Genomic DNA, 27,666 nt, shown 5'->3' with positions numbered 1-27,666 from the left:
AACACTCGACCTCGTCAACAAGTGGTTGTCGTGGGAGGCAGCGTCTTCCCAAACCGCCAATTGAATTATTTACAGTTTAAAATGAAAATTTTAAGCGTCGAACCTGCCTGAAGTTGTGTTTTCGTTTCAAAAAGTTTCTCGAATCTCTCGGTAAAGTTAGAAACTACCTCCCGAGTTTTTAATTGCGTTAACCCGAGGCTTCAGTTGCATACAGTTTTGGGTAGACGCGACTTGTTGTTTTGCCTCCGTTGGATAGTATTTACTAGTTTGATACAATGTAAATGAGTTAGGACGTGGGAATTCAAATTAATAACAATAAAATTTATTTTCCATGAAATACTTTTATATACTTTTATATATTTTTTTGCAATTCCGTCGTGAAACTATTTACTTTTCCTGTCATTCTTTAACGACGAAATAGCCTACTTTTCTGTACCAAAAATAACAGAATCGAATAGCAACACTTTTCAAAATAAATGCTGAAAAGTTCTACTTTTCAGCACTCAAATGAGTGAAAAGTCACTTGTTTCGAAAAGTAACACTTTTCAACATGTTTTTGATTTAAACGATTTATTGACAAAATACATGAAAATTTGACATAAAATTTCACTCAGTGTGTGTTTTGTGGAATTGCAAAAAATGTTGTATGGAACTCGTTGCAAAACTTGATTTTTTCAGCACTCTTCGTATTTATCCAACTCGGTGAACCTCGTTGGATAAATGTACGACTCGTGCTGAAAAAATCCTCTTTTTGCAACTTGTTGCATAAACTACTATTTCAAGGCAAATAACTTATTCCAGAACAAGTATTTTCAACTTGTGAATAAATAGATAATCATTGAATTTGCCTTAAAAATCCAATTTCTAGCGCTTTTTACCTTGACTATTTAATGAAATCACAACTCAAAGTTATAAAATCTTTGAAGCGAGTTTTAAAATATGGTTGCATTCTTTGGGTAAATTTCATATGATACGAAGTTGTTTTTCTCTTTAACATCAATCCCTTCCCTACTAACCCCGAGTAGGCCGCGGGTAATCGACTCCCCTCCTACTAACATTTACACACAAGATCCTTTGTAATTACTCTTAGCTTTAAGAGGCAGTATTTGTAAATATTGCTCGGTTTGTTCTAGAGGTTGTATCGAGGTGCTCCGATTTGGATGAAACTTTCAGCGTTTGTTTGTCTATACATGAGATGAACTCATGCCAAATATGAGCCCTCTACGACAAAGGGAAGTGGGGTAAAATGGGATTTGAAGTTTGAGGTCCAAAAAACCTAAAAAATCTTAAAATTGCTCGCATTTCCGTAAAACTTCATCAATTCCAACTCTCTTAGATGCATTCGAAAGGTCTTTTGAAGCACTTCAAAATGTGCCATAGACATCCAGGATTGGTTCGATTTTTTCTCTTAGCTTTTGCAAATTACTGTCAAAAATGGATTTTTTTAAAACCTTAATATCTTTTTGCAACAGCCTCCAACACCCATACTCCCATAGGTCAAAAGATAGGTAATTACATGGACTATAAGCCTATGGTATTAACTTTTTGGCCAATCGCAGTTTTTCTCATAGTTTTTCGATTTTTCTAGAACAAACATTTTACAACGTTAGTTTTTGCCCTGTAGGCCGCCATAGCGGCACTTTTTGGTCTCAATTTTGTCATATTCGAAATCCTCGGACAATTTCACGTATGTTATAAGTATTGGAGTTGTAAATTTGATTTAAAATATAATTAAATAAAACATTTTTGAAAAAAGAAATAGATCTTATTTACCCTGTGATCAATACGTCAAATGCTGTATCAAGTAGGCGAAACCCTGTTTTACTCCTAATTAAACAAATTGTAAAAAATATTTTAATTCATTCTTAATGGCAATTTTTCCAATCAAATTTACAACTCCAATACTTCTAACTTACGTGAAATTGTCCGAGGATTCCGAATATGGCAAAATTGAGACTAAAAAGTGCCGCTATGGCGGCCTACCGGCCAAAAACTAACGTTGTAAAATGTTTGTTCTATAAAAATCGAAAAACTATGAGAAAAACTGCGATTGGCCAAAAAGTTAATACCATAGGCTTATAGTCCATGTAATTACCTATCTTTTGACCTATGGGAGTATGGGTGTTGGAGGCTGTTGCAAAAAGATATTAAGGTTTTAAAAAAATCCATTTTTGACAGTAATTTGCAAAAGCTAAGAGAAAAAGTCGAACCAATCCTGGATGTCTATGGCACATTTTGAAGTACTTTAAAAGACCTTTCGAATGCATCTAAGAGAGTTGGAATTGATGAAATTTTACGGAAATGCGAGCAATTTTAAGATTATTTAGGTTTTTTGGACCTCAAACTTCAAAGCCCATTTTACCCCACTTCCCTTTGTCGTAGAGGGCTCATATTTGGCATGAGTTCATCTCATGTATAGACAAACAAACGCTGAAAGTTTCATCCAAATCGGAGCACCTCGATACGACCTGTTACACATTGGTGAAAAACTCGCTCTTAAGTCAAATGTAATTACAAAAGCCAACTCGGTCCTAACCAGGTCCCAGTACCAAAAAGGACCTAATAAAAATAATTTTATGAAAAAAAAGTTGTTTTTGAATGATTTTTCATTGTTTCATTTATGGTATGATTTCAGTTATATGGTCACTTGGACTATTAAATTAATTAGATTAAAATAATTTCGTGGTATAAAAGTGGTTGAAATTAAACGATATTTTTTCATATTTAACCCTTTTAAACCCATGGCAGCTCAACTGCTTCATAAATGTATAACCTCAAACTGTAATTTTTCGAATATTTTTCAACAAATTCTTCTCGCACAACCGTAAACAAGAATTTTAAACAAATCTCAATTTTGATCTTGGCCGGAAGAGGCTAGTATCTTATTTTCAAATTATATAACTAAAAATATCGTTAGGTTGTCAAAAATAAAAAAGGTAATATTCATTCCATATTAGTTTTGTTGCACAACATATTTTTAAAAACCCAAAAAAATAAAAATCAGGTTCTCTAATTATTATTATAGGGGAAATATACCCATTTTAATCACACTACGCCGTTCGACCCATTCTCATCACTTTTGCCATTTTCCGCTATTAAATCAACATTTTCAGATGTATCAACAATAAAGAGTTGCTTGCTCACTTTTATTTGAGCTATTTATTACTTCAGAATTGTCAAAAACACTTTAAAAAAGCTGAAATTCATGATCAAAGTGCTGATAGGCCGATAATAGAAATAGGCTGAGAAAGGGCATAGTTCCCCTATGTATAATTGAAAAAGTAGTGCCAAAAAAGTAGGCAAATGTTTACTTCCGCTTGTATTTCGGGAATTCCCAGGAAATTTACAAATTAGGCTTAAAGAAAAATTAAATTAAAAATTATTAAAGAAAAATATGTTGAGGTCAGAAAAGGTCCTATGGAAATTTTATTTGCTGATTTGATGGTTTCGGGACCAAAGAGTTCATACCTGAAAAAAAATCCCGGATTCCTTGTAAAAATCTACATAACATCTACATAAATAAATTTCGAACATCCATCAACAGAATTTTTTGAACCAGGGTTTTCGACGCGCCACGCACAATAACGAGACATTTTTTTTATATTTTCTGAAAAAAAAACTTCGAATATTTTTATGATATTTACATTACTGAACTTTTGAAATCAAACAACAAACTGCTTAGGAACAATCAACTAATAATAAATAAATAAATGAAAAAAAGTGGTCACGTTGATGGCCCCATTTTTTAAGTATGCGGTTATCCAGCCCAAAACAGGAGTTTTTTAACTTTTGTACTCGACCTTCTCTGATTTCAAGGAAACTTTGTAGACTTGTTGTCCTAGATTTATATAAACCATTTTTGTGTATATGGAATCAGTTGCACCCGAGAATGACATTTGAGAAGGGTGTTAGTTGTTTAAATATTTTGTATTTTAAATATTGTTTTAGTTAAAGCCGTTGCATCATTTCATAAAGTGGTCAAAGATAAATTTGTAGGAAATTGGACTGACCGGGATTTCTGAAAAAAAAAATACACTGAAATAAAAAAAAAACACGCCCTTCTATGAGATATTTCGTTTTTAAAGTTTAAAATGTCAATTTTTAGGTGATGTAAGCTCACATGAATTATAAAACGAGTCAAATTGAAAAATGGTCAAACAAATTTATGGGAAATTGGACGAGCTTTCCGGTAAAAATATTTACGAGTCACCGGCACTACCAAAATGTTTGTTTACATCAGGGACTAAGGAGTACACGGTTACATGAGAGCGACAAAATAAAAGAAATTATCGAGCCTTATTGAAAGTTAAAACTTTTAAATCAGTTGGTAGTGAGATTTTCAAAAACTTTAGCAGTCAAAGTTTTGATTTTTGAAACAAGAAAAAAACTTTTAATTTTAGCCACTTTTTAATTCAAAAGTAAGTTACTTTTGCCATTATAGTCTTTTTTATGTGTATTGAATCCAAAATATCGGACACAAATATTTACCATTTATGAATTATGTTATCGACTTTTTGTCGCACTTAAATACCTAAACTGCTAAGCTAAAAAAAGGAAATTTTCATAAAAAATCGTCCATTTTTAAGATTTTGGGAGTTTTGGTGTAAAGGAAAATTATACCCATCATTCAATAGCTCGAAATACATAAGTATTATTTTCCTTTAATTAAAAAAAATCATCTCAAATTCTGATTTGCTGACAAAGTTTCCCAAACTTCAAGACACCAATTAAAACTATCGGTGATTCCTAAATCACTTCTGCTCTTTTCGGAAGCAAAAGTTTCACATAATACATCTCGTTAAAACCAACATCCGGCAGAAGTTAGTTAGAGAGTAAATTGTTTTATTTTGACGACACTTATCCTTATCTTTTCGTTTTACCGGCTTACACGATGACAGCGGATATTCGTTCTACACCAAACCAGCATCAGCCGTAGCGTTCAGAGCCAGCAGAACCCGGTCCCAGAGATAGGCGCCCGACTGATGACGTTCTGGTTCGGTGCAGCTGGAACTGGGGAACAAGGAGGTCGTCTCTTCCAGTCAGTGTGACGACAACATTGAAAGGCTGTTGTGATACCAACCACTGTGTACTACTACTGTGTCCTTAACCGCCCCCCCTCCCCCCCTCAAGGACCCGAGGAAATGCTGGTTAATTTCCCGGCTAATTTTTCCCTATTTAAATTATCGTTTGTAATTACAAGCATCTCTCTCTCTGTGGACCCGTTGGCTTGGGTGTCACTTGGTTGGTTGCGTTTCAGCAAGCTGCGGGCCATGATGACTACCGAGCGATATAAAACTCTCAACTCTTTGCTGGCGCCTTGTCCTGGTTGATGTCCGGAACACTGGGACTCGAGGCAAGCTTCGTTTAGTTTTCAATTAGCACAAGATCATCGGGAAATTGGATTAGGCCGGTGATAAGGCTCTCTTCATTCTGGAAGCTTGACCGTTTTTTTCTTGTTTCAGGATTTTAGTTTGAATTAGGGACGATAGTTTTGATATAGAATTCATGACTTAGCGAAGAAAATATTTGTATATCTTGAAAGCACATAGTATCGAAGAAATTTAGTGCCCCTAAAACTCCAATCTCCCTTTTGTATTTCAACACTACCCAGTCGCCAATATGCTCCCCCAAGAGGTTAAATAAAGTGGAAATCAATCGTTCCCCAAACGCCACCACCGGAGTCGAACAGAGTGGCCGTATCAAGTGTCTGGTGGCAACACCCCCGCTGGGACGATTGAATTTTCCTCCCCCCCCCCCCCTTCCCCATCATCGAACGTAAGGTGACAAAATGAGGCAAATAAGCTTGATGGCAACATAAAAGCGAACAATTTGTGATCTAATAAACTTTGCACTGATTCAATTATGTATCACTTTGCCATCCGGGCAACGGTGACGGCAAATAGGACCAATTCAGGGGATGCGTTTTCCCCAAATATTCTGATACACCATCAGCAGGGAACTTTGTTAGCAAAATAGGAAGGGACAAATTTGTGTCGCCCCCCCGCTGCATCCGGTTACCGATACGTATCGGTGAACGCGAGGAAATCGACCTGTTGGAACAGCATTGTAGGAAGTTATTTGGGTCAAAATTCGAAATTTTTTAGAAACTTTTTTTGATTTTATTCGATTTGATTAAATTTGAACTCGGTTGTGAGCAATACTCTTGCACTTCGAAAATCATTTATTTAACATTTGTACCAGTTTCAGTTACCAAAAATATATTTCGCCTTTTCGTCCACACAAATCACTTTATTCCATACAATTGGGTACTAAAGCCCTATGTAAATGTTTTTCTACAACGGTAAAAAAACACGATCAAAAACCATTTCTGATCTGCCCGGGAGAATGTTGACAGCTCCCATACAAACTGAGCGTACCCCGTTTTGTGGGCCCAGTGGGCCTAAGATGGCGGCCTTCGATATTATCTAGCCAAACTTTTGAAAATCGCGAATAGTTTAGATAAATAAAGTTTTTGCCTTGTTTTTGTTTATAACGACAAAATAAGCATTCTGGAATCATTTTCTTTAAAAACTAGTTTAGAGATACGCCACGTTCAAATATTAGTCTAGAACAGTTGAAGTGAGCGTGCCGCAAAAGCCGTCACGAAAAAAAAGTTTCCTATGCTAATTTTGAGTTGCGTTTTTGATGGGCGGACTCCGACGAGGCCCACTTGCCATCTGTCGGTGAATACGCGCAACTCACGAAAACTGTCATCTTAGGGTCCGGTTGTTTCTGATCCCTTTTTTTCATTTTAATTAAAAAAAAAAAAATGACAAGACAACATTTTTTCGATGGATCAACTATGGTCCTCTGGAACGAGCTGTCAAGTAGGACCTTTTCTTTCAAGAAGGACCGTGAGGTTAATTTTTCAAAATTGCATAGCATAGCATAGCATTGGTGTCTACCCGTAGCTGCTACTTCGTTATTGACCAGGACCCCCAAACATTGCTCCGTGGACCACAGATGAAAAGTAGGAACCAATCATCACCCCTTCGCAATTTTCAAAGGTCCCTATCGTGCTGATCAATACCGACGCCGGCCACGACCAGTGGTAAGACACGGGGAAGTGGATGGGAATATTAGCCGATACTTGAGTGATGGGACCGCCAAATCGACTGCGTCTCCGACAAAGTATCACATGAGTTTTGAGGGGTTAGTAAGATGGGTATGAGGTCAGGATTCACTGTGGTAGGTGATGCGACCATGAGCAATTTGTTTATCGGTTGAAATTTTAAAAATCTTAGGCAGCCGGCTGCGGAAAGATACCTATCTAGGGATTTAAATATAGTATTAATTCGACCGCGATTCTCCAGAAATTCTCCGTCGGCGTGCCTTCCGATCAACGGTGATGTAGGAAGGGCTTCATTCATTAAAACTATTTTATATCATAAGCCTTAAAACATATCCGTCGACGTGCCTTCCGATCCTCGATGATATGGAAAGGACTTAATCCAGCAATACGACTTGCTTGTCTCAAAAAACAAAAATCGGATCGTTTCTATCGAAAACAATATAAAGAGAACAAAATAAAATTCATCGGCCAACGAACGCGCGAAAAAAAAATAAATGAAAAAAAAAGAAGAAGAAATCCAATCACCCCATGCACTCAAACAGCGACATAAAAGAGACGGAAAATAACACGAAAAAACAGGACTGAGCGTCCACACAGGCACCGCACTACTGATGCCATTATTTAATTATAATGACCAATCACCCATGCACTCAAACAGCGACACAAAAGAGACGGAAAATAACACGAAAAAACAGGACTGAGCGTCCACACAGGCACCGCACTACTGATCCGTGAGGTTAATTTTTCAAAATTGATTTAAAAATCCATTTTAAACTCTTTGTGGTCGTACAAAAGGTCATTGTACTCAGAAAAATAAGCTTTATCGCTGTAAACAATAATATCAGAAATCTAAGCTTCATTTTAGCAAGGCTAGGGGAACTATACCCTTTTTCAGCCTATTTCTATTATCGGCCTATCAGCACTTTGATCATGAATTACAGCTTTCATAAAGTGTTTTTGACTGTTCTAAAGTAATAAATAGCTCAAATAAAAGTGAGCAAGCAACTTTCCATTGTTGATACATCTTAAAATATTGATTTAATAGCGGAAAACGGCAAAAGTGATGAGAATTGGTCGATTGGCTTAGAGTGATTAAAATGGGTATATTTCCCCTACGTCACGACTGTCATCCACATATAAAGCGAGTGAAGTCAAAATCGAACCAAGGTCGAACCAAGTTTTTGGCACGTTGCTTTTGAAAATGTCGTATGCGCATCGAACATATATAACAAAACTAAAAACTTTTTTAAGTTTAATATAAGTTTTTCTTATATATATTTAATCTCAGGGGACAACTAGGGAAACTGCATTTAATTCCGTCAAGCACCTAATGTTGGCATATCAGCACTGTGGTGTTCAGTGACAGCTAGTTTGTTTGACTGAAATTTAATAAGTATTCCATTCATTTTAAACCAACGGTCAGGAAGAATCAAACTAATTTAATTTTATTTCAAGGTAACTGAAGATATTAAGATTTTTAGTTTAGTTTAGTGAGTTTGTTTGTATTGTATCGTCAAGTAGAACTTTGTTTTATTGATCTAATAAATTGTAAATGTGGAAAAATTTACGTAATAATTGAAATTATCTCGCATATATACGCAAAAGATAAAAAAACTGGCAAAAAATAATTTGGGAACAAAATTTATGTATTTATTTCATACGATCTTTTCAAAAAACAAGCGTAAACAATATTGACAGTGCCTCTTGTGGGGACTTCAGGAAACTGCATGCGTGTCAGATCCTTGCATTTTAGGACCCAATAATCAACATCTTAAATCATCTGTACGAGAGTGTTTTAAACATAAAAATTCAGAAATTCCATATGAATATTACGCTCAAATCATCTTCATTTGCTAATGTGTTTCAACAATAAAAAAACAATGGTTTTGTTTAAAGTCCTTGTCCTTCCTCACCTTAATGAGTTAAGGTTATAAAACCACTTGAAAAAAGAACTTGACCTCTTAGACCCACCTTCACGTATACAAATCGACTCAGAATCAAATTCTGAGCAAATGTCTATGTGTGTGGTGGGATGTTGACCAAAATAATTGCACTTGATTATCTCGGTGCTGAATAAACCGGTTTTGACCGTTTTGGTCTCATTCGTTCTGTCTTTGAGCCCCAAAAGTTAAAAGTTATAAGCAACTAAAGTGTTATTTATACACTTTTTGAGACCAGATCTCAGATATTTTGATGAAAACGTTGCCCGGATCAATCATGTAACCATTCGTCGAACGGATATTTGAAATACCTTTCCGACGCGTCCAAACGATTGAAAATTTGATAACCCCATCACCAGTTATTTATTCATTTTTTGTTTAGACCGGGTCAAAGATATTTTGATACAAATATTGTCCGAATCTATCATGCGAACTATCGTTGGACAAGATTTTATTGGACCTTGACAATGAGCCAGAAAGATTGAAGGAAAAAAAATGAGTTGATTTGTTAAACATGTTGCTATTTTGACTGAATGAATTCACTATGTGAATGTGAGGAAGTCACTTACCACCTTAAGGTGAATTAAGCAATTTGTTTTTACGTGAAGACCACATTTTTGGATTACTTGATGGGATTTATAGAGAGTTTGTCCAAACTGTGACTCGAACAAGATTGAATGTTATTTGGGCTGTGAGGGAAACAAACTATGGAGTACAAAAAATCGAGCAAAGAATCTGCAAAAAGCTTTATATAGCTTAGCAAAAATATCGATTATTACAGATCAATTCAAAACATACTTCGGAGATGCCCAATTATGGTCATGACTTGTGCATGGAAAACATAATCACATTTTCAACAAAAGCAAAATCTTTTATGAGAAATTCTCTCCAAAATCAGCTGATTTTGAGTACCGTCATCTGGGGCGAATTTGGACACATGGGGCAAATTAAGACAGCTGTTTTAGCCAGGTTCTTGCAATAAATTTTGATATTTTTAAATGATGTGAATTTTTTGAATGCTTTAAAAACTGCTGTCCCTATTGAGACTGTAGTCCCAATTCGCCCCAGTTGACGGTAGCTTTCATACGACCAAATAAATTAAATTAAAGCATTAAATTCATTTAATTTGGTGTCTTGGGCAAAGTTGTAGTTCGTGATTAGAAAAAAATGTGAAAAATACAATATTTATCAAAAATAAAAAATGTTTAAAATTAATTTTTATGCACAAAAAGAAAAAAAAAAGATACAAAAACATTTTTTGTTGGAGAATGAAGGCGGTTCATCGATGTTGCATACAATCCCAAAATTGTATGCAATATAGTTAATCGCATCAATTCTCCATACAAATAGTCTAAATATTTTTGAAAAATTCAGTTTGCACGTGTTTTTGTAAAATTCAGTTTGCACGTGTTTCTGGGAACCCGAATGTTTATGCTTCCTCACGAGTTGAGCCTGCGCAGAAATTTTGTTGGTCGATGTTATCTATCCTTGTCATGGTCGAGGGGAGCGGAAGCATAAGAATGATACATATTTCAAGCCATGTTTTCAAAACTTTTGAAGCAAAAAGAATCTTAAAAATAATTAAACCTCTGCATGTGTTCAGGAAGTCATTTTGAGCAACTTTTGTTCTACGAAAAACTTATCCTTATCCTTTCACCTTTTCATTTTTTGAATTTTTAAATAAAATTTATATTTTGAACTTTTTTTTATGTAAAAAACAAGCCAAAAATTGAACATAAAAAACTCACTCAAAATAAGTCAAACGTCTCAACTAAAAAAAAACTATAATTGCAAGGGTTTTTCTTTCGAATAACTTTAAATATAATTTGTATTGTCCTAAAAGTTACACATGGGTAATTCTCCGCCAACTCACACAGCAGTTGCCCCGACCCCTCTTCGATTTGCGTGAAACTTTGCCCTAAGGGATAACTTTTGTCCCTGATCGCGAATTCGAGGTTCGATATCTTGTGACGGAGGGGCGGTACGACCCCTTCCATTTTTGAACATGTCAAAAAGAGGTGTTTTTCAATAATTTACAGCCTAAAACGGTGATGAGATAGAAATTTGGTGTCAAAGGTACTTTTACGTCAAATTAGACACCCGATTTAATGGCGTACTCAGAATTCTGAAAATACGTATTTTTCATAGAAAAAAAACACTAAAAATGTAAAAAAATGTAACTATTTAAAAACTTTTTTTCGTAAAATCGTGATAACTCGTGATGTTTGAAAGCAAATGTTTATAAATCAATTTTTTTGTAATTGTATGCTCTACATTTTTGTTGAACATTGTTACACTCTAGGAAATAACCCTGTAAAGTTAGAAAAAATACGAAATTTTCAAATGAAAAATTGTGTTCTAAATAAAAAAAAATACCCTTCTGGGGTAAAGTACATTAAATTTCCCTTAAAATGACAGGTTCCAAAAAAAATTACGTTGGAGTAACAGAAAATGGCAAAGTTTAAAAAAAAATAGTGTTCTTTTTCGATGAAAATACGTTTTTTGCAATTCCGTCGTGAAACTAATTACTATTCATGTCATTCTTGAACGACGAAACAGCCTACTTTTCTGTACCAAAAATAACAGAATCGAATAGTAACCCTTTTCAAAACAAAACAAATGCACTGAAATGGATGTTGAAAAGTTGAACTTTTCAGCACTTGTTTCGAAAAGTTATACTTTTCAACATTTTTTGAATTTAACGATTCATTGACTCAATGCATGGAAATTTATCCTATAATTCTGTTCAAAGGGTGTTTTCGGAATTCCAAAATAGTAGTTTTTGCAACAAGTTGTGAAAAGAGGATTTGTTCATCACTCGTCGTATTTATCCAACTCGGTGAACCTCGTTGGATAAATGTGCGACTCGTGCTGAAAAAATCCTCTTTTCGCAACTTGTTGCATAAACTACTATTTTGGAATTCTGAGTACATAAAAATCCCTTTGACATCAAATTTCTATCTCATCATCATTCAGACTGCAAATTATTGAAAAACACCTCCGTCACGAGATATCAAAAAACGGGTTCGTGATCAGGGACAAAAGTTATCCCTTTGGGCAAAGCTTCACGCAAATCGAAGAGGGGTCGGGGCAACTTTTCCCGAATTCGAGTGAGTTGGTTGAGAATTACCCATGAGTCATGTTAGTTTAAGATAGTTCATTGCGGATTTTCCATCAAACGAAAAAAAAAATCCTTTGAGTTACCATCACGCTACAAGTTGTCAGACCCATACCATGTAGTCAGCGTTAATTTGGGCACACAGCAATACCGGCAGTCCCCGCACCGGAACCCAAAATCCCGGAGGGAGATTAGTATCATAAACTCCACTCTCCCGCGTTGAGCTTTCCAGCTCGGTGAACATCTAAGCGCGCGAGATTCCATTTCCTTCCCCTCACGAACAATCACACAATACAGGACTTTTCTTATTTTTCTCCTGCTGCTAATGTTTCCTAATCGGAAAATTATGTTACTTTTTTGCCTCTTCCTTTGATGGCAATAGAGCATCGAAAAAAAAACGCCGAAATCCGGCCACATTGGTCCTCAGTCACGCGTCCTGGCGGCCATCAACGGTGCTGAAAGTGCGAATGTCCCCATTTGGGTTTTGACTCCACCATCATCTAGACGTGGAGGTTAGGAAACATTGATTTCTCTGGTTTTGCTGGCTGCCTAATGATAGAGAGCAGAGGTTGTGGGTTGGGCGAGAGAAAAAAGTTCACTTTATAGTAAAGTACACAGCACAGACTTGTGGGAAGGGTTAACCGCAAAACCTCTCCGCAGCAAACACACAAACCACAGGACGACTTTAGTTTGGCATGTGCGTGCCCTTTGCGATGCCAGGTTGGCGTAGATACGAAGCTGTGCTTGTAGAGTAAGATATTTTTGTTGATGTTGCTTTCTTGAATTTCGATGTACTAAACTCAAGAAATTTTAACTAAAATTAGTTAAAAAAAAGAATCATTTCCGAACAATAAGTTGTGCCGAATTAAACCCAGTAATGCTACCATACAAAATTCAATTCCCCCCAAGGAGGGGAAGAAGGTGTCTACCGGATCCGCAGCAGGCAATTTCATTTCAGAGTCGATCCGGTTCGCTCTACCCTCCTGGGGGACTACTTTTCATCAATTTTCAAGCCATCATCATTCCACGTCGGCTCTGACGATGCTAAACGGTGATGAAACTGTGGAAATGCCCAACGCAGGGGGATGAGATTTGTTGCCGTGGTTGCGCCTCCCACCACCATCGCCCCCAACCCACTCAAGAGATCCTTGGTAATTTTGCTTCCCATTCTTTGGTCCAAGCTAAGTGCCCCAGTGGGTGGGTGCGCAATGGGAATCGGAATCAAAATAGAATGATAGTAACATTTATTAGCCTGCCAGCTGGGGTTTCAGCGTTTCAATTGTTATCACTTCATGGGGAAATTATGGGGAAGGAAAATGTTATCGGCTGGTACTTGGCGTAAGAAGGATGCAACTGGGTCGGATTTTATGCCGCAGGGAATTCGGTAGCTCAGCTTCGCTAATTGAGTATGGCTCGGATTGGTTCGCATTGCAGCCAACCGATTAATTGGCGAGCTTTCTTTTAAGCAATACAAATTTTCTCATTTTCCAGTTTAAATCATTCAAAGGACGTGATGTGAAAAAACTTTATCCATTTTTCAAGTATATTTTTGGAAAACCATCGTTTTTTTAGAAATGACATTGACGTCTTTTTGAAAACCCTATTTAAATTGATACTGACTAGAAGGTAAAGATTCTCGAGCATGGCGTGTTTTCTGGGCAACCTTAAGGAGAAAAAATAGTCATCACTACTTTCAAAAGTATCTTATAGGAAATTTTCTCAGCTTTCCAATGCTTCTAAAAGCGAAATGTTTTATCTGGAAATTTCTGAGATATCTCTATTTTAAGTTTTTTCTTTCAAAATCCTTGATCATTTATTGGAAACTTTTAAATAACAGTCCAGGAAACTTGTCAAATGATGTGTTTCATGACTGACCAAAATGTGCAAAATAAGACAAGAAACAACTTTGTAGAAGGTTGCAAACCGCTAAACATTTTGAAAATTAAGTTTTAACCGAATTTTTGAATATGTGGGATTTATTCAAAGAATAAAATAATGAAACCGTATTGAAATATTATTTTTACAAGAACAAATAGATTATTACATAATTGTTGTGTACAAATAACACCGGTCTGATTTTTCAGTTTTTTTTTGTATTAAATGATCAAAAAAACGAAACTATTGGCACTACGCCCCCCGGGGCATGGCCTTCCTCTAACGTGGGATTTCTGCTCCAGCGCCTCTGACGAGACAGGAGAAACCGGGACCGACGTTTTACTTCACCATCCGATAGAAGCTCCGTGGATAAGGCGGGAATCGAACCCGCGTCTCATAGCATCATCGGGATCGGCAGCCGAAGCCGCTACCCCTGCGCCACGAGACCCAACATGATCAAGGAATTAGCAATATTTTAGAAGTTTATAAGACTCTCATCTTCAATCTCTAAAAAAATATATATGTCTTGATTTTTGTTCAAATAGTTTGGAAAGAAAGTTTCTGTTAGATTTTTTTTTGTTAAAATACTATTTAATTTTTGTTCAAACAAAAATAAATGTTCGTGACGGTGTTTTCAGAATTCTGAATTGGAAAACTCGAGTTTTATTGCTACTTTCAAGTGCATTCTCTACAGAAAACATTATATAAAATTTTATCTTTATTTATACTCATGAAAACATGACTTTTGAAGCTTGCTACAGTAATATGTAGTACATTTTCGATTTCAAATCATATTTGTATTTATGTTCCTGGTTAATGTTTGCTTAAGAAAATATCAAATTTATTCATTAAAATTCAATAATACCATTAACAATTACAAACCTGCCAAAGTTTCGGCTGAACAAGCTAAATCAGAGTAGACACGTGATATTTGTACACAAAAAATATGTAATTTTCAAATAATTCTTGTAAAAAATAAATTTTTACACTGTTTTGTGATTTTAATTTCTGAATAAATCCCATATATTCAAAAAATTAGACAAACACAATTTTCAAAATGTTTCAAAATGTGCAAACATTTTGATGAGTAAATGACTCATGAAACACATCATTTGATAAGTTTTCTGAACTGTTAGTATAAAGTTTCCAATAAATAATAAAGGAATTTAAAACCAAAAAAAATTAAAATAGAGATATCTCAGAAATTTCCCGATGAAACATTTCGCTCTTAGAAGCATTGGAAAGCTGCGAGAATTTCCTATAAGACACATTTGAAAGTGGCGATGACTATTTTTTCCTGATAAGGTTGTTCTAGAAAACACGCCGTGTCGAGATTTTCAATATCTCGGGAATCGAGAGTTGAATTTTGCCATTTCCCGGGAATTCCTGGGACGCGGGAGATTTTTTTTCACTGTGCCAATAGAGGCAAAATTTAGAAAGGAAAGTAATAAATTTGTTTATTTTAAGGAATTCGGTAACAATTAATTCATGAGCATCTCTACAAAATTGGTCTTTTTTTTAGAATTTTAATTTTTGTATTTTTTTAATCCGACTGAAACTTTTTTGGTGCCTTCAGTATGCCCAAAGAAGCAACTTTGCATCATTAGTTTGTCCATATAATTTTCCATACAAATTTGGCAGCTGTCCACACAAAAATGATGTATGAAAATTCAAAAATCTGTATCTTTTGAAGGAATTTTTTGATCGATTTGGTGTCTTCTGCAAAGTTGTAGGTATGGATATGGACTACACTGAAAAAACTATTTTTATTTTTTTATATGTTTAAGAGGACATAAAATGCCAACTGTTCAGAAATTTCCAGGTTGTGCAAAAAATCTTTGAGCGAGTTATAAATTTTTGAATCAATACTGATTTTATAAAAAAATCGAAATATTGGTCTTGAAAAATTTTAAACTTCATTTTTCGATGAAAAATCAAATTTGCAATCAAAAAGTACATCAGTGAAATTTTGATAAAGTGCACCGTTATCAAGTTAAATCCATTTTTAGGTGACTTTTTTGAAAATAGTCGCAGTTTTTCATTTTTTTAAATTAGTGCACATGTTTGCCCACTTTTGAATATTTTTGAAAAGCTGAGAAAATTCTCTATATTTTGATTTTTTAAACTTTGTTGATACGACCCTTAGATGCTGAGATATTGCCATGCAAGCGTTTAAAAACAGGAAAATCGATGTTTTCTAAGTCTCACCAAACAACCCACCATTTTCTAATGTCGATATCTCAGCAACTAATGGTCCGATTAACAATGTTAAAATATGAAACATTCGTGAAACATGTGCACTTATTTAAAAAAAACTGCGACTTTTTTTAAAAAAAAGTCAACTAGAAATGGATTTAACTTGAAAACGGTGCACTTTATCAAAATTTCACTCAAATACTTTTTGATCGCAAATTTGATTTTACATCGAAAAATGAAGTTGAAAATTTTTTGCGACCAATATTTCAATTTTTGAAAAAAAATCAGTATTGATTCAAAAATTCATAACTCGCTCAAAGATTTTTTGCAAAACCTGTAAATTTCTGTAAAGTTTGCATTTGATGTCCTCTAAAACATATAAAAAAAATAGTGTTTTTTTTTGCAAATAAAGTTTTAGTGACAAAAAGTTAAATTAAAAATCACAATTTTTTAACGTGTATTATTTTTTTCAGTGTAGTCTCTATCCATACCTACAACTTTGCTGAAGACATCAAATCGATCATAAAATTCCTTCAAAAGATACATACTTTTGAATTTTCATACATTATTTTTGTATGGACAGCTGCCAAATTTGTATGGAAAATTATATGGACAAACTAATGATGCAAAATGGCTTCTTTGGGCATACCGAAGGCACCAAAAAAGTTTCAGTCGAATTAAAAAATACAAAAATTAAAATTAAAAAAAAGACCGATTTCGTAGAGAATTGCTCAGCTACAAAAAAGTACATAAATATCACAGAAGTGGTCATAAATCGAGATATGGTTGCCACATCTTCAATGTTTTGGACTCGTCGGAAAGGTCTTTTGTTAACCTAACCAACGATTGTTCGGATGGTGGTTCTGGACATAGTTTATGTAGATTTAAGTGAGATCCGGCTTCAAAAAAGTGCATAAATATCACTTAAGTGGTCATAACTTGAGACAGGGTTGCCAGATCTTCAACGTTTTAGACTTGTTTCAAAGCGTTTTCAATCACAAATGTTTTTGTGTGAATCCAGATTAGTTTACCTTCAGATTTAATGAACTGATTGGACTTAAATAGACACCACTTATTATTGTGCTTCATATCTACATTAACTTTAACCCAAACCATCAAAAATAGTTTTTCAACCATTTTAATTTTTCATAATGTGATTGTAAAAAATCGTGAGATTTATTAGAAGGGAATTTTGATGTTTGATGATGAAGAGATTTATCACCAAACCAATACAGGGCCTGATTTTTGCTATATTTGGCATTTTTTGCAGTTCACACTTTTTGTAAAACAAAAGCTGTTTTAATTGTTTAAGAGTGACGTAAGGCTTTATCTTAAATTGGGTTTAAAATTGCTCCAGGCAAAACCGAAGACCACTTGAAAAAGTGCAATTTTGAAGTATCATTTCAGATACTTTGACGTTAAAAAATACCTGCAAATAAATCCAGTTGATGATCAATTCAATAAAGTGTTTTTCCTGTTGTTATCATACGAAAAAACGTTTAAAATCCCACTTGCCTGATTATGTAGCACCATCAAATAAGCATAAACGCTTCCCATTATATGGATTTATACAACTCATCAGGCAGATGAAATAAAACTCGCTGCCCGGAGATTTACTACGTACGAGCCGGTATAGCTGGTCAGTTAATGTTAATATATTCCACCCTTCCCCCAAGTTGTTGTTGTCCGTGCGGTGAGAGGAAGATAAATAGAGTAAATTCATCGCACACTTCAGGATTGTGGCTTCACCTTAACAAGTAGCCCAGGAACATACGGATAACGTGCAAGGACGAGTCTCTTTAGGGATTTTTTTGTATTGCATTGTCAGACACCGTAATGAAGAAACATTTTCCATAGGAACTATGAAACATTGTTTTATGCTTTAGAAATAAAATAATTCAGTTAATTTGTTAGCAACATAAAAAATCACAAAAAATTACTAAAAAATGCAACAAGTTTAGGCAAAAATCCCAGCTACGGCCATTCTTAAGAAATTATCACCCTCAAAGAACAAGTTCAAACGATCTGCAGAATTCAACCCTCCCTCCCCCCCCCTTTTCACCCGCCCAGAACTGTCCTGATGCTGTAAATCTCGGCGGAAGTGACACAAGAAGAAAAGCCCTGAATACACAATTGTATCCTTAAGTGGCGAAGGAAAAGCCAAAGAATGAACAATTTTCCGCTCCACCCCACCCCACCCGGACGGACGGAAGGATCTCCTGTTGCTTCGTGTTGCTTGCCCTCATCGCGTACCAACTTGGCAAGAAGAAGCATGCTGACGGGAGAGCCTCAAGAAAATTGTTAGAGGTCCCTTTTCCTTCTTTTATAAAATTTGCTTCTCGGGAGGCATTTTCCGCATCATTGCTTCGCGCCACTTTGGCCATCGTGGCATTTTCATTCTGCACTTTGCAAGTTTACATAGTGTAAAGTTTCATAATTTTTTACTCGTTTAAATTGTAACAAGTCAGTTCGTGACATTTTTCAAAAAGATTCATCTCATTCTTCAAAACTGCATTTGCAATTATTCAAAGTTGGAAAACTAAAAAAAAATGCCCCAAAAATTTCACTTCTGTTGCCTTCACAGTGACAGCGGTGGTGATGGTGTCAAAAGGGCGTCAATTTTTGCCTTATTTCCTCCCAGAGGGTAATTTACGGTACCCGTCGTCGAAGAACATTCCGCTCAAATGGTCACTAATATGCTCTCTCTATTAGCACTTTGCTCGTGGCTTTTAGAGGGAAAATGTTAAAAAGTGCATCAATGCAAATTTGCATGTTGATGCCAGGATGATTTACGTCAAAGAATATGGAACGGTTGAGTTGTTTGAGTTATTTTACTTCAAAGTGACCTTCAAAAAATTGAAAATAAAAAAATTTAAAAATAGTTCACAAGTCAAAAGAAGTCAAACATTCAAATTCAAAGTTATAAGAGGTTTAAAAAAGCATGCATCATTCAAGTCTACCAAGTTACTCAGAAGCCAAGAAGGATGCAAAAGGACGAGGCTTGAAAAGTCATTCAACAGTTGAATCACGAGTCGGCGGTCTATTTTATGTTCTCACTTTTTTTTCGCTTCATCCTTCTTGGGATCAGTTCCTCCACAATACACATGTTGAGCGCGCTTAGCTTGGTTCCACGTGTTTTCCACTATGGAGAGTGAAAACTTGTGGGCGGAAAAATGTGGATGTGAGAAATGCTACGTGTTGGACGGAACATGACTTAATTTAGGGCAGATGGGAGTTATCAGCTTATTTTTCCGACACAAGTATTACAGAATTTAGTATAGCTTGTTTTTGTTTTCATTTCATTTTATTTGGTTGCTTTAACAATTACATTGGTGCAGTTGTTGTCCTGAGCTGAGATATGGACTACCTTTCAACAGCTGATTTGTTCGAAATAGGGAGAGAGTTTACTGGTCCTAAGGAGAACGAATTGGACATAGAAGCAAAAAAATGCAACTGTTTTAGCCTTTTAACTGCACAATAATTGGTTATTTTTTTATTGGTTTCGGATTTAACAGATACAGATTAACAAAAATATTGCATCGATTTCTAAATTTCATATTTTTGCGTGATCTAAAACCTGCTGTTCTTATTCAAACTGAAGTCCCGATTCGCCCCAGATGACAGTAAATAAACTTTTTTTTACACTAAATCTGTCAGTGACAGGTGACAGACTTTCACCATTCCTAGATGTAATGTATTATCATTTTTTTAATGCACAGAAAAAAAATTGGAAGTGGAATGTGTTAAAATTTAAACCTGGTGAAAATTCACCAGAACAGGATGGGGCCCGGATCACTTTGGAGAGTTCCGGAGGAAATCAAACACCTCGGAGCATAGAACTTTAAAACGAACTTTATTCTGCTGATCGTACACAGAACAAACTACTTCCAACGGACTTTTATTGGGATCTGACGATAATTACTTTTAAGTACAGAGCAATTCCAGCCCAAAACAGGATTTTTTTAGGTACTTTTTTCTTGACCCTCTCCGATTTCAATGAAACTTTGTAGACATATTTTCCTAGGCATATATAAACCATTTTTGTGTATATGGAGCCAGTTACACTCGAGAATGACATTTGAGAAGGGGTATGTTTTAAATATTTTTGTATTTCGTAATTTTTAAATTACGAACTACAAAAATATTTAAAACATACATATATAATATTGAAAAATATTTCTGTATCTCGAAGCCGTTGCATCGTATCAAAATGTGGTCAAAGACAAACTTGTAGGAAATTTGACGGGCTTTCCGAAAAAAATACACTTTAAAGAAAAATACACGCCACTTTTATGGGATTTTTGTATTTTTAAGTTTAAAAGTCAAATTTGAAGGTGAGCCAACGATTTTTTTTTCATTCAATTTTTTTGTGAAAATAGCCTAAGATGTTACAAAAAGACTCACGAAAAATGCAGGATGGAGCAGCTCACCTAAAAAATTACAAAAATCATTTACTGAAACTGTTTTTTTTGAAAAGTGCTCTAAACGTCAAAATTTTCAAAAACCGAACTCGAGAGTCGATTCTCCAGACAATTTTACATAAAAGTCTCCACATTGACCATGGGGGTCATGCATAAACCACGTGGCCTTTTTTTTGAGAATTTTTGACCCCCCCCTCCCCCCTCATGGTTTTTCGTGGTTTCACGCCAACCCCCCCCCCCCCTACATGGCCACGTGGATTTTTTCTCTCAGGTTTCAATTCTTTAAAAAAAATAAGTATACATTTCAAAAATGTTTATCCATAAATGATATACCGTCAGTGGGGGTGACTTTGGGTTAAAAAACGATATTACTGTTGTTATTTTAACATAACAAAAACCTTTCAAATTATATCGAAATAAACAATGTTAGGGAATGTTCTTGAATGATTTATCTAAATTTTTCCAGCATATGGCTAAGTATAATCACACCGTTCATAAATGCCAATCGTTTTAAAATTTACCCAACCTCACCCTTAGAAGGGATGACATTCGGTCAAATAGAAAAAAAATATTGTTGTTTAGCTTTTTGAATTATTGCATTATCAAAATTTTCTATAAGAAATTGTTTGTATGTGCTGTAAAACCATTAAAGCAAATTTAATAATTAAAAAAAACACAAATTTTCTTAAAAGTATGAAAAAAATATTACATTGCAAAGTTTGAGGTAAATTTAAATATTTAGTTATTCTTTAAGTGCTAGAACTATCCAGAAATCATTTGTGTAAATCAAGCATTTTAGATAGCATTGAATTCATTTAAAAAATCCTATGATAACAGTTTAATAACTTATCGATATGGTACAGAAAGTAAAAAAAAAAATCACTCAGCAAAACAAGAAACTTAGTAAAACATATGTATCCAAACACTTACTTGGTTATAAACTAAAGGCCAAAATTATGAAATAGCAATGCAATTAATTGCATTCAAAATAAATATGCTTTAAAAATTTAAGCTTATTTGTAATATAAACAGCATTCACGATTTAATTAAAATGCGGTTTTAAATATTTTCAATAAATCAAAATTAATGAATAAAAAAGTAAAAAGTTTTGTTTATGGTTTTTTTTTATTTTGATGTAAATATCTAGTTATAAAAACTCCTAGTTAATACTTATTTTATTCCAAACATTCATCAAAATCCAAGCTAAGGCAACATTTCTTTTTTAATTAAGCATGATCAGGGATGGAATAATCGCAAAAAAAATAATTTCGCTTGCGAACTTTCTTCACCCGCGAAAAAGAGAGGAGGCCGTGCAAAAGAAAATCACTCCCGAAATTCTCCAAGAAAATCAATCTGCTTATGATTTTTTGTGAATTTCCTTGTCAGCACCACTTAATAATATTTATTTCACTTTGTTTACACACATTGCCCATCTTCAAAATGTGAAAGATCATTTTTTGACGTGTGACGTTACACTTGCAAGTGTAGTAGTGAAAAGATTGATGAACGTCCAGAGATTTTCTTTTGATGATGATTATTCCATCGCTCAGCATGATTAATTCCATTGATTCAGTTTGTCCAAAAAAAGTCGAGTTGTGTCATTTATTTCTCCATACAAGACTCTATACAAATTTAGAGGTTGTACATTAGGGTGGGTACGGATTTTGAAAAGCTCTCAGATCAAGTTCTGGTGTGGTTCCCCTTGTAGGGCATACCCATAGAGACTCTCACGCCAAATTTCAGCTCATTTGGTTGAAAACTGGCTTGTCTCAAGCGGGTTCAAGTTTACATGGAAATTACTATGGGAAATTTTGAATTTTCATTCATTCGCTCCTACAGGCCTGGGAAAAACATGTAGAAACTTCTAGGATGGCGAAAAATGAGTGGAATTGTCTGGAGAACGACTTTCTCTAAGAGACCAGGTCGATTTGTTCAACCCCCATCGAGCTCAACGGCAATACATCCGGGGTTTTCGGAACCAACGGTTTTCGCCAGAAAAGCATCAAATTTTCCTTAGCATGCTATGAATGCTTGATGAACACCGTGACGCCATGACAAACAGCTACCACGTGGACTAGCATCGCCTATAAAAAAAAAACTTTTTATTACTTTTTGAACCATAGAATTATCTCCGGGGCGCCTGGTAGACCCGGGGCCCCCCTAACCACAAGCTATACGAATAGTGGAATAGGGACAACCCTCCGGGCTCCCGAGACCCCTGGTAGAGGACGTACAAGGGGTGACCCCCCGTTCCCTTGGATGAACGAAGAACGCAGAAGAACAACCACCGAGGGACCAATGGAAGGCCAGCAAAACGTCGAAGCAAATCTCACTAGTATTTACAAATTTAGGTTATCCAATTATTAAGTTTATGTTTTAAGCAAGTCAAATAAACAATATTTACAAAAAAAAATCAGGATACTATTCAGCTGTATTCTGAACCTCCAAATAAGAATAAAACTGTTATGGTGCAAATTTTACAATCACATAAAAAAAAGTTATGTGAATATACCGATTTCGTGTCTTTGGCAAAGTTGTAGACAACGTGCTAAAAATAATTCTTTTAGTCATGGACGGCCAAATTGCTTAAGTGTACAATTTGCAAACATTTTTATAATTTCATAAAACTCTTACTCTTACTTTAAATTGAATATGCTATCGAAACGTCGTCTACGATTTAAACAATTTGATCCAACGTTTGGTTGTTGAGATTTTTCCTTAAAACATTAAAAAAAAAGATTATTAAATGTAAGTTGTGTTTTCATTCACCGATAACTTTGAAATTTTTAACACTGAGACGCCAAACGCATGTCTAACATACACGGATTTCCGAGCCTCCCTAAAAAGTAGGAACTCTCAGGTTTTCGTGCTTGTCTCCGCGGAATTTTGGCCGATTTTTATTTACAAGAGCAAAAAAAAAAAAGTTGGAACGACGTTTTTTATCGCATAAAATACAAATTTGATCAAATCGAGTTCTGCAAAGTTTTAGTTTCATCTAGACATCCTAATAACTCACTTAAAAAAAAGAACTGTCCCGATTGCTTGAGTTATGCCAGAAAATCAGCGAGATTTAATCACCGTTCTTTCTTTTTTAAGTAGTTGGGAGTTGAAATGTTAATTTATGTTGATCTTTAACGGCATGGTATTGAATTATTTTCACAAATTGATATCGGCATTTGTAAATTAAAGAAAAACTTATATTTTCAGGAAAGGGCACCTTTGGCCTCCTTTTTTAATCTTTTAATTAATTAAGAAATAAAAACAATGTTTGCTTGAAGTTCCCTTTTTTCTAAAAATCCTTACAGCAAAATGTTTGCCCATGTTTTGTTGGCTCAATGAAGTCTCTATTAACATAAAAAAAAAAACAAAAAAAAATACCTGCAGCTTTGCCGAAGGTACACGTTTACGAATATTTACATACACAGCAATTTTTTTTTTTATAGTAGTACTACGTGTATTTTGTGAATTTTTATTGGATAGTACTACGTGTATTTTATGAAATATTATGTAATATAACAATCCGAATTATGTAACACATGGAGGAATACCTTTCAGACGTTTCAGTTGCAAATGTAGCAGTGAAAATAAAATTCCGCGCGATATTCCTGAAATTGGGTTTTTGAGTTTCTTTTTACTTAAAATCTGTATGAAAGAGGAGAGACAAGATATCTTGAGTTTGTTTTTAGTGTCAAAAGAAAATGTTTCGAATCTTTGTTATAGAATTTTTTTTTGAAAGGCCACGTGGTCAGCCGTCGACCCCCCCTCCCCCCATGGCTTTTCATGTTTTTTTTTCGATCGGATTTCGGACCCTCTCCTCCCCCCCCCTAAGGAGGCCACGTGGTTTATGCACGACCCCATTATGAGAAATCCGTACCACAGACTGTGTTCGTAACTTCGCTTATTTTCATGATAATTTAAAACTAATTTTTAATTTGATTCTAAAGCGACAACTTATTATAAAACCTTGCTTAATTCACCTTAAGGTGGTTGGTGCCTTCCTTGCATTCATAAAGTGAAAACACTACACAGCCACAAAAAAGTTAAAAAATAACACTTATTTTTAGCAAAATATCTGAGATCCGGGTTCAAAAAAGTGTATTAAAGACACTAAAGTATCAATAACTTTTGATAGGTTTGTCGGATCTTCAACCTTTTAAGCTCGTTGCAAAGGTCGTTTGATTACCTATCCAACGATGGGTCGCATGACAACTCCGGACAACGTTTTCATCAAAATATTTGAGATCCAGCCTCAAAAAAGTGTATAAGTAACACTTAAGTGCTCATAACTTTTGATGAGGTTGTCTAATCTTCAATCTTTTGAACGCGTTGGAAAGGTCTTTCAAATACCTTTCTAACAATATATAGCATGACGGGTTTTCTAACAAAAACCCCTTTTTTACAATATTTCAAACTACAGCCAAATCGTTTTTTAGCATAACTTTTGAAGTACTTTTCTAAACTTCATAATATTAACTAGGGACTTGTGGGACCCCTAAGCGGATCGAATAAGACCAAAACGGTTCAAATCGGTTCAGCCAGTCCAGAGATAATCGTGTGCATATTTTTCGTTGCACGGACTTACAGACATACACACTAGGGTGTTTCATTCGAACAAAAAAGTTCTCAGAATCAGGCAAACCGAGGTTCTCCTAGTAGAGGATACCCATAGGGACTCTCATGCCAAATATCAGCCCATTTGGTTGAGAATTGGCCTGTCCCCAGCGGTTCAAAGTTTACATGTAAATTACTATGGGATTTTTATGCTTTTCGTTCAATCGTTCCTACAGGTCTGGGGACATCATGGATTAACTCGGAATAAAGACAGGTGTGTAGGGGATGGTCCAATAAACAAATTCCAGAAGGAATTAGGATTGTACATTTTGTCCCCAAGGTGCGCATTGGATCGACGTCTCCAGAATCAGCGAGTCACCCTTCAAATGTACGCATTGTCCTTGGTATGCTATGACGGCTAGCTGAAAATTACGACGCCCCATGTCAGACGGTGAACAAAAATTTTTTCTCAACCAAATGGGCTGGTAGGGCGTCCAATTTTCCCGGGTTTTGAATTTCCCGGGAAACGGGAAAAATATTTTTGAAATCCCGGGAATTCCCGGGATCCCGGGAAATTTTTGAAGCAGTCATAAAATGTATGTTTTCATAATATTTGATATGTTTTCAAGCTCAATAATAATAATTGGTGACAATCTACACTTCAGTCTAAACAAGGACGACAGTTTTTAAATTACTTAAAAGAAATTAAAATTGTTTTTTTTTAATTTAAAAAAAAAGTTCAAATTTAAATTTTCAATGTCATTCAAATTAAATAAGTGTTTTATAAATAAATTTCTTCTATATATTTTAATATATGCCATAACTAGAAAAGCAAGACAAATTTCTTTGAAAATATCTACAAAAACGAGAAGCGACAACAAAACAAGAGTGTTTTATTAAAAAAAGGTCCTATAAGCTATTGTCCTTCATATTAAAAAAAACAGTCAATGCAAAATTTTAGATAACTTTTGAATGTTTTATTTTATATAAAACATATTTTAATAATTCTCTTAAAGTTACTACCGCCAACTAGTGAAAATCAGGAATACAGACTGAAAAGGTACAGGAGATTTCAGAGCAATACATTTGGAAATCGGTGTACTAAATTTGTTTTCTGTTCCTGTTTTAACCGAAGTAATTCAAAACACGATGCATTTTTTTTCTTAAATAGCTGTCTTATTTCGTTACTTGTCCCAAAATCCGGAGTTTGATGGAAAATAATTTAAGATGATAATTTTCAATTTTAATATCATAAATATAAATATGATAAATAGTCTTCAAAAATACGTAAAATTAAAAAGAAAATATTTAAAGCGCCAGGCATTTTGCGAATCTATGACTAAATTTTAATCAATTTTCCCTTATCAGTCAAATTAAAGCTGATATATGCCGAATACAAATTTTAATGATTTAAAGTTCGTATCGATTACTATGTACTATACTGTTCATCTATTTCTACAACAAAATTTGAATGTTCAGACAAAAATTTGATTTTTTTTTCAATTTCGGGAATTCCCGGGACAAATTATGAAAATTCCCGGGATACGGGAATTCCCGGTTTTGGAAAAATCCCGGGATTTTTGTCCCGGGAATTCCCGGGATGGACGCACTATGGGCTGGTATTTGGCATGAGAGTCCCTATGGGTATCCTCTACTAGGGGAACCTCGGTTTGCCTGATTCTGAGAACTTTTTTGTTTCGATGAAACACCCTAATACACACGCACATACATTTGTTCAGAATTTGATTCTGAGTCGATAGGTATACGTGAAGGTGGGTCTACGAGGTCGAATAAAGAAGTTCATTTTTCGAGTGATTTTATAGCCTTTGAAGAAGGCAAAAAATCCATTTCACAACACAAAAAAAGTAACAAAATCTAAAAAAAAAAAAAATACTAACAGAAATCCGACCGAGGACTTGTTCGTAACTGAGTGACAGAGTTTAGGTGTTTAGGTAAATAATTATTTGGGAAAAACTACATAATATAAAAATCAAAACTTGTACACCCTCGTCTCCACTATCAGCCAAAGATCCATCTTCGTCATCTCCCTAGCTCCCGTCGCGCTGCTCTCCGGAACCCGCCGACGACGACGCTTTACCGCCATTCATTCGTTCTACTTGGTTTAGCCGAGCTGAGCACCCAAATGATGGAAGAATGCCGAGTAAAGTGCTTCCCATCGTGGATGAATCGCTCCCACTAGTTGCATTCGCCTCCTTCCTCCGACTCGAAACGACTCGGATGGCCGTATCACAAGACATCAAGGACGAAGCGGATTATGGTCGTCGTCGGTAGCCGGGAGGCCACGGACGGGTGTCGGAATCCATTATTGCTTTGTGTTATAGAAGGAAAAAGAACCTCCCCGTTGGGAAGCAGGACGGTGGATGCAGGGAAATGAGGTGCATGTTCTGAATGAAAATTACAGATGAAAGCCGAGCTGACTGGCAAAGAATGAGGAAATTTGTCGGGTTGTCGTCATAGACACACACACACTTA

General features: G+C 35.2%; 1 protein-coding gene across 4 annotated transcripts in view; it reads right to left on the bottom strand.

Moving 5' to 3' along the window:
* The window catches only part of LOC120414817 (synaptic vesicular amine transporter), an 84,187-nt gene that overhangs the window by 22,276 nt on the left and 34,245 nt on the right, over nt 1–27,666 (bottom strand). The gene's annotated exons all lie outside the window — the stretch shown is intronic.

Source organism: Culex pipiens, chromosome 3 (genome assembly GCF_016801865.2).
Source record: "Culex pipiens pallens isolate TS chromosome 3, TS_CPP_V2, whole genome shotgun sequence".
NCBI lineage: Eukaryota > Metazoa > Arthropoda > Insecta > Diptera > Culicidae > Culex > Culex pipiens.
The sequence above is the reverse complement of the archived record's forward strand: the minus strand, read 5'-3'. Positions and strand labels throughout refer to the sequence as shown.